Genomic DNA, 9,423 nt, shown 5'->3' on the forward strand with positions numbered 1-9,423 from the left:
CCTGGCTGCTTGCCAGCCTCCTGCTGCCTGCTATCTCCCATCACAGGAGGTTGGAAAAATTCCCTCAGGATTGATTAACATGAGAGAGATCCTGTGAAAAACGGAGGCGGTATGAAGGAGGGAGGTGATGGCTGAAGGGAGAAATTAGGCTTGCAAGGACTGACACAAGCAGTTAAGCACCTGGAGAGGTGGGAGAGCAATGAGAGTCACCGCAACAGGGAACAACAAGGAAATCCCAGGCAACTTCTTCTCTCTCTATGGGTGCTCCAGCCCTCCCACAAAAATGCTGCTTCTATGTGAGAAAATTCAAGAGTGGCAAGGAGAGCCACCTGCCCTGGAGCGCTGCCGGTCAGCAAACTGGTGAAGCACGCTGGGGCAGGAATTGGACACACGGACATGCTCCCAGATAATTCCCAGGCACAGTTCAGATGTGAGGATGGTCCAGAGGTGGTTCCCAACAGGTCATACAGCCACCATGGTTTGGAGGCTGAGGCTTTATGAGCGGAGAGTCATATAACACCATGTCAGCTGGCGTCTGCCTGGGAAGGACCCTGGCCACATTTAATTTCCTGCAGCTGAAGCATCCTTGGAAACTAAGGTTTTCTTCTGTATTTTATACTACATTTTACACTGCATTTATACTGCCACTTACCACATTGATAAGGCTCTGGAAAGATAAGAAGATTCTTTAAAAATTAAACTGGAAAAATGCTTAAAGCAAATTGTAAACCTGATTTTTAAAAATCTTTCTGGGAGGGCCAGGGTTTTTACAGCCCAAGTATTTGAAGGTCTGGACTTGTCAGGTAGCCTATAGGAGATCCTTTTCTTCTGGTTTCTCTGTGATATTGTTTTCCTAAGATAATTTGGCAACATTGCAACATCTTTTTCAACTGGTATCCTCATTTGCTCATTTTCTGCCAAAAATTGTGCTCCTGTTGAAGCCCGCAGTGTGTCTGGCAGGTATCGGCAGTGGACAAATTTATTCCCTGACTGGATGCAGCAAGAAAAGGCCAGGGGTCACCGTGTGCCTACTCAGTTTGTTTCTGCTAAATGTCAAGTGCTGAAGCAGTCTTGGAGGAAAGACATTAAACATGTAGCTACCAAATTACAGTGCCAAGAGTATAGTTTGCTTTTTCTACGTGAAGTGGGACTTGGCCAAACTCTTGGCTTGTATCAAAAAGAGAGCTCACCCTTGCATTTGGAAGTCTATGAACTTTTGGACTGAGGACTTATGAACTATTTTCTTTCACTGAGTAGCATTTGCATCTAATGACATTAAGAAAGGCTTTTTTATTCACATAGTCTTCTTGGGACATGTTTGGTTTGTGTTTTGTTTTCTAGAAAATTTAATCCAGTCAGGTAATAACTGAATTAACTACATAGCGTCACTTTAATTTTATTATGCCCTCTATTTCAGTTTTCACTTTACTTCTCATTGCTGTTTGCATTTTATTTAACCCATATGTATTTTTCCAATTTGTGATCTAAAAGATACGATCTACCCAGTGCATTTCATTGCTTCCAAATTCTTAACAGATTGTTTAAGAATATCTATTGTGTCTCATCTGGCAAACAAATAATACCTGCTTGACCATCTGTATTTGTGTACAGTTATTCCACCCAAGTACACAAGACTTCCTTTCTCACCATTTAGAATGAGAAATATTTGTACTGTTGAATAGATTAACTTTTATTTTGTGGCCTGATGTCCATGACCCGGATTTGAGTTATAAACCTGTCATGTGTCAGGGCTCATTATCCACTGGTTGCATAAGCTATTGTTACCAGGATAAATTTAGAATCCATCTGAAAATCACAATTAATCATTTGACCAGCACTACAAATATGGTCAGCCAACATCTACTGTCTCTAAATTCATGTATTTTTAAGTTTGCTGCCAGAATATCATCTGAGTTTTAGCTGCCTTGATTTGTGTTATAATCAGAAATACCTCATTTCAGACTCAAATTACTTTGTATAGTTAGCTCACTAACTCAAGTGTGTTGGTATGTCTTTTAAAGACTAGCACATTCTAAATATGTGCATAGACAATAAAGTGGCAAGATCTGGAATAATTACTATTTATATCCTTCCGTTGTTTTCTCAAGAAACAGTATTTTATACTTAGATATTGTTTTCAAGATGATTAAGCTGACTCCTAAAATGTTTTTCCTAAAATGTTTTTGTTTTTTCAAGTCCAATAATGCTTCAGGACTGTTTCCATCTGGTAGTAATAGTCCTGTTTATTCTGGAACATCTTGGTTTATATTATGCCTCTGTGTCACAAAATCTATTGAAATCATGCAAAACACCAATCTCTCTGCCAAAGTCAATAAAATTGCTACTTGTTGAAGAAAACAGTAAACAACAGAACTTCATAATGATGTCATTAACACATCCTTTGTCAACAGTTGGGAAATCTGGAACCTGCAAGAAAAATAAAGAAGAAAAAAAAGTAATGCATTCAGCATAGTTGTATAATTAATTATACATAAACTTCTAATGAGATTTGGTTACAAATGCAAACAATTTTTATAGCGGCATTAGCTGCACACCAGCATAGCAGCAGTAGTTCAGCATGTAGAGTGGATGCTGCATTTTATCCGTCAGATAAATGGACACATTTTAAAGCTTCTTTAATTCTGAGAGTCAGTATTCTACAACAGGCCTTTCGCAACAGGTATGTAGATCTGAGCTGATCCTGAGTCCAGTTCAGGAGTCCCAAGGGATTTTGTCCTACCCTGCATTTTCTGCTGGGAGCCAAACTCTCTTGCTCTTTGTGTTCAGAACACTCCTGGGATGTTGCCTCAAACTACCTCTTGCTTTGTGCCAGCACAAGCTTTTGGGCATCCATTTGGTACAAAAAAAGGACATATTCATGGGTTTATTTTTTGTCCTGATCAGTTAAAATGTGTGACAGTATAAACTTCTGCAGAGAACAGTGCAGCCATGGATGGAGTATGTTTATTGAACTGTCAGTGCCAACCAAGCAGCACATAAAGCACTAGAAAACACAGTGGTAAACTGAAATGCAATGGACAGATATTGCCCGAAAGTGGCGTGATATGGTCAAAACTGAACTTACTAGGTTAGTTCTCAAATATTGCTGTCAGAAAATGAAGAGAGGGGCAAGGGAAGGGGTTTTCTGATTCCTAGATTCATCAAAAATTAAGTTAATAATAGCACTACAGAGGTGTGCTTTGCCATAAGGTACAGATCACATGTAGTACTAAATGCTATGCTTTAGTGAGACTAATGTATATTCAGGGATGCTATCGATAACCCACACCAAGCTTAAGTGGCCTGGCTACAGCAGAGAATATGTTCTATCACCTTTTCTCCATGCTTTCCACTTTAAATCAGCATCTATGGCATTCTTAACGTCTACCCTTCATCCAAGAAATTCTGTTGGGTTTCACAGATGAGAAACATAAATTAATAATGATTAATTAAATGAATAATAACCTTCTCAGCCTGAAAATGGGCAATTTTCACAGTGTGCACTATCACAACATGCCACTAGATGGTACAACAGGATTCTCTCTGCACAGTTCTGCAGCCAGTCAGCACTCCCAGATAAAACCCTTCCAGTAAGCAACTAAATTAATTGTGGCTCAAAATTCGTAAGTCTACGGTGTAATTTAGAATTTTTATTCCAAGTGCATACATCATATTCTTTGTCCTTTACAGCTGACTGTTATGTTCCAGAACTCTGTCTTCAGCGATGACTTTCCAAGGAGTATTTACAGAGCAAGGCACATATCAGCATACTGTACAGGGTAGGTCCCACAGCTACCTAGTTAACACCTACAAAGTGATGAGCTATGAAAATTAAGCCACAGGATTCGTTTATAGATTGTGATCCCCCATGGAAATCACACTGCCTGGGAGGCAAGAGAATCTACGAGAAACTTCTGCTCTGAAGCATCCTCCAGAGGAGCCACTGCCCCTCTGGGAAGGGCAGCCTTCCCTCTTGCCCTTTGGAAATGTACACAGAAATGTGGGGGGCAGGGGACATGACTGGCTGCCTTTCAGTGGCTTCCACAGGGATCAAGGAGAATAACAGGAATTTTTACACATGCAGCAGTAGAAAATTAAAATTCAAGGCAGCAAGGGTACTAATGAGCAACATAACAGTTCAGAAGTAAGTAAGCTGCTATGAGTAAATAAAATAAAGGCAGTGTAAAATGCCTGGAATTTAAAAATTTTGATACAGTGTCTCAGAAAATCTAACCTGTATTAACCACAGAACTTAAAACCTGCTTGGATATGATAGATGAATGGCACATGCTGTGAGATATGTCTCAAGGACTTTTAGCGAAGGCCGACATTAAACAGTGATTTCCAAAGTCTCGGAGATGAGGCAAAGGGGTGCTGCAGAAATCAGGGAAAAGGAACAATGTAACTAAGCATTGTTATTAGAGAGCCAAAAGAGAAATAAATGGGATAATAAATATACTAACGTGTCTAAAGAGGAAAGATTTAAAACATACACAAGCAAATAAAATGATGCAAAGATACTAGAAAACAGATAGCCAGCTAACAAAACAGACAGAAAAATGCAGCCTATTGTTACATCATGAGAAACTACCTGTAGACAGCTATTTGGCAGGTGAGATTTATTTAATATGAGAGGAGGAAAAGCACTCTCCCCACCTGGAGTTTCCAAAGTTACAGCAGACCTGCTGAATAGACAGTATTGTGGACAGAGTGGTCCCGTGCAATGGTGTCTCCCCCGCCAAGATAAGTATTAACTTAATCATCCACTCTTGCTTTATCTATAAACACAGAGCTCAGGACTTCCCTGAATTAATCCTTGTTTGGACTGCATAGGGGATTAGGATGGGAAAAGAACATCATGAATCATCAAGTTTTTTTCCACTGCTATCACAAGCAACAATATTGCAAATATTCTGAACTCCCTCTTAAAACAACTTCCAGTGTTTGCCTTCTGTTGGAAGACATTTCTAGAATCTCATACTTACACTTTATGTTCAGCATAAATTATAGTCTTTGATTATATGCAGTGATCCCTGTGGTAAACCTGTCTTTTAGTATAAATCTCTGCCTTCCCTGCATCTACTCCCTTGTGTACTTCCAGCCAGCAGTAATACCTTCAGTTACCCTTCATTTTGCTAAGCTAAACCACCCAAGTTCTTCCAGAAAATGAGCTCTCCATGACCCTTAATCATCCAGGTAGTTTCAATTAATGTTCTGCAAGCATTAGTAAATGAGTCTACTGCACAACACTCCAGAGGAAGCTCACTTGCTCCTCGCGCAGGGGCACTAGTGCTTTGCTCTTTCTGTTGGAGACCTGTCTCCCTGGGGCAGCCAGGAATCCCACTGGTCTCTCCCACAGCCTCGCCAGACACCATGAGACCAGCTATATAAACGCCACAGTTTCATCCTCCTTTTTATCTTCCAAAGAATGGGACTCGGTATACTGAGAAATTATTTTTATGTTTTCACTGATAATACTGATTTTCAGTTTAAGAGCTATCAGTTACCTAGTTTCTAATTAAATCAGTGTTTCACATCAGTTTTATATCCTTCTAGAGTCATCAAGTACCAGGTCAAATACTTGCAGAACCTGGAAGTATGTTACAGGGACAACTATTATTGGCCCAGCCTTTTGATCATCACTGCTTAAGCATTAGCTAATCAACAAAATGACCATGAAGCTTGACATTAACTATATTGTTCTAATTTAATTCTCTATCAAGAGGGTTCTGCATCAGCCACCCCATCTCTTTTCTTAAGAATAGTGATAAATGGATAGGCCTATATTGCCATAACATCAGACATCGGTATCTTGACCAGCATTTCAAAGATGACCAGCAACCATTGTTCACATTAAGAGTTTTCCTTTATCAGCCCTGTCCAAATTGGGGTTGCTGGGTATTCACAACTGATATAAAAGCTTTAGCAGATGTGACGCAACACTCCCCTGAGCCCTGCTGGAGTGGAAAGGATTTATTACATGATTAGCATATTAATACTTTCCTGCTTTTTCCCAAATATAGAATATAATATTGGCCATTCTTGCCCTTTTTTCCTTTCTTTCTTTTTTTTTTAGTTGATTTCCATCATTTATGTCTATTCACTTTGCTATAATCTCTTTTCTCCTCCTGTGTTTCAAAAATGCTGTTCTCTGCAAGGCTGTAGACCATATACTGGTCCATTGGTCAGTTTGCTTTCTTATCATTTTTCTGCAATAGGCCACCTTCTAATTTATATTCATTATTGCCAACTTCTCCTTTCTCCCATTTGTTATATAATTTTTATACTTCTGTCACTTTCTCTCTAAGCCAAACTAATTTTCCAAGCAAAATAACCCTCTTTTTCCGTAGTGAGCTTTTCTGGTGCTCTTAAACAGTATATAGTCTACCTGCTTAAATTTTTCCTTGCAGAGATTTGATGCAGAATTGGTTTCAGCTTATGAAATTAGCTCTGTGGAAGTACTGTCTATATTTAAAGTGTTTGATATCACTTTGGAATGCAATCCACTAGCAAAAATGTTCCAAAATACTTTCAACCCCAGCAGAGAGATAAGTTATATGGAGTGAAAAATTAAGAGCCTTTTCCAATTTTGAATTAATGAGCCCACAGCTAGAACATTGTATATAGTTCAGAGTACATCCATACCAGACATCTGACACCTGAAGAGACTTTGGGAATAAAAAAAAAAATAATAATAAAAAAATCAATCAGGGCTGAGAGCATTTTTGAAGAATGCTTTAAATAACCGACAAGTGGAAAAGGAGAGGAATCAAACAAAAGCTTATATGTATTTTTAGGGAGATACATTGCTTGTAGGGTTTAAGTAGAAGATGGGGAAGAACAAAGACAGAGAAAAAAACCTACTGAGATATATTGGGGGGGGAGGCAGGAAGCTGCTTGGATCATTTAGACTGAACCAAGTCTTTACATGCCACTTATATATGGAACAGTTTTTCTTGATCATGGAGGATGTGGAGATGATGAGCAATAGATATTCCATCTTTTATCTTGTTCTGCCTCTTCTTTTGTATTCCTATTTTACTCCTTAAAGGCACTGGCTATTCAGGCAGCTAAACTAATCAAGGTGGCTTGAACCCTCAGCACTGCTTGTCTGGATTGGCGGGGGGGGGTTAGATTCATGTACTGTATGGAGAGCAGGGAGCATAGTCAGTCTCCCATAGGGTACGTTTTCCTGGATTGGACACTGCTCATTTAATTCTATGACAGACCTTTAGAAGATCAGAGGGCATTTCACCAACTGCTTTAGAAACACCACCATGAAATACAGAAAAAACACTGTCAGTTCCACAGACTCCCCCACTGGATTTTGATCCTACAAGACCTGCACAGCTCAAATTAATGCACGTTTTAGTTGTGCCATTGCAATATTCCCATAAAAGAGACCCTAGGAGACTTGCACAGCTCTGCTGTGGTCTCATTCCCTAATTTGTGCCCACTGTTCAACTCCATTGCATCTAAGAGGGATTCATTTCAGGACCAAAATCACAGCTTACTGTTCTTCCCTTGCAACATCAGTCAATGACATATCTTACGAAGTCAAATTATAAATTCATTATAACTAATGAGATAACTAATTTTATTGTCTTAAACCTTATCTTGAAGGTACTCAGACAGGCTTTGCTAGGCGTATCTAAAGCACCCGCAAAGCTGTAGGCTGAAGGCTCAGGCAGACAGCTCTGCCCCTGCCATACTAAAAGGCTGGTGGAGCTGCAATGCAATGCATTTGCAGGAGATGGAACTTTCTCAAGGCTGTGTCCAAGACCATGCTAAAGCACACACAGGAGGTCCGGACCCTCACAGATCTTGTCATCTACATTTGGAAATGCAAAGTACCATTCTGCAGACTGGTGGTTTAGGCCCCTCTTACCACCTTAGGCGTTCCCATTCCTGTGATACCCTGCTGTGATTTCTAACAGTAGTGAGTGTTTTAGTAGCCTGCTCCAAGGAGTGGCTGATCATTTTTGTGCTTCAAAAGCCTGCACACATCTGGGAGTGCTCTACTCCAATGACAGAATTAAGACAATGCAACATTTTAAAAATTAAATTTAGCATATGCTTGATGATACCTGTGCGCTCTGGTAGATTCCTGGGAGGTTTGCCACCCTGTTCGTAGCTCCCTGAGAGCTTGCAAAACGGCCTCACTCTGCCAACGAAAGCTCCACTGGTAGCCATGCAGGTGCTCTCACCCTTCAGTGCACTCTGCACCAGGTGTGCTTTGTACCCACAAACAAATATTCTCGGAGATTTCCAACAGACAGGCCAACTAGTCACCATTTTTAATTAATTAGTTACGAATCTGCAAGTTGATCTTAACAGCAAGCTCATACATTAATAACTATCTTAGTAGTGATGCTAGCAAGATTACAGTTACATCAGACTTAAAAGCTGTTTACAGACACTGGAATTAATAGAATCAGTAATAATAATTCATTGTATTTTGAAGTATCATTGATGTCATTTTCATGTAATAAAGGAGCTTATTCTATTTATCTTAAGAGTTTATATGACCCTCAAGGACAGGCACATCAACATTTGACAACTGGGGATTGACCATATTTTGTGTGCGCAGTCCATGGTATGTATGCTCATAAGCACAAACGAGAACAAAGCAGAAGACGCGAGCCAGGGAGGAGGCTGCCAAGCTGGGCAGCAGCTGTATTTGTAACACAGCAGTGAAAGAAAGGAAAGAGCTATCCTTTCTACAGCTTTAAACTTGGACTACCTCCAGGAGCCCGTAGCAGCAGGCAGATCTCAGCACCTCTCTTGCTCATTGTACAGAAACCTAGGGTCAAAAATCTTCCTTGAACAGAGAAGCAAATTTTGTGAGAACGTCAGACCCTGGTGCCAATGTTTTGTGGCAGTGCATTCCCAGGCCAGCTGAAAGACTGATGCTTTGCTACCATTCTCACATGTATTCTCCAACCTGGAAGTTTCCTCATGTACTCCTTCCTTCCTTCCCCAAGGCCCACCCTTGGCTGGCCTCCCACGACTTATTCATGGTCGTAACATCTGTCACAGAGCAAACTTAGCCAAGGTTGCCCCCAGCTTCCATATCCCTGACCAGTCCTTCCTTTTCTGTCAGTATCAAGTCCGTAGAGCACCTCATCTGTGTGAGTGGGCTATCATCACTGCACACCAGAAACCTGGATTGCTTGTACACTGCTATGTTGCCCTTCCAGCAGGTGCTTAAGGTTCCCCTTGAGGACTGGGACCACCATCTGGTTATCTGAAGGTCTCCTCTACTTCTTCCTGATTAGGTAGCTTGTAGTAGACAGCCACAGTAGCATCACCCATGTTGTTCTGCCCTCCAGTCCTAGCCCATAAACTCTCAGCTGACTTGTCATTCATCCTAAGGCAGAACTCCATGCATTCCTGCTGTTGTCTCACATAAAGGACACCTTA

Source organism: Haliaeetus leucocephalus, unplaced genomic scaffold (genome assembly GCF_000737465.1).
Source record: "Haliaeetus leucocephalus isolate CR32 unplaced genomic scaffold, Haliaeetus_leucocephalus-4.0 Scaffold751, whole genome shotgun sequence".
NCBI lineage: Eukaryota > Metazoa > Chordata > Aves > Accipitriformes > Accipitridae > Haliaeetus > Haliaeetus leucocephalus.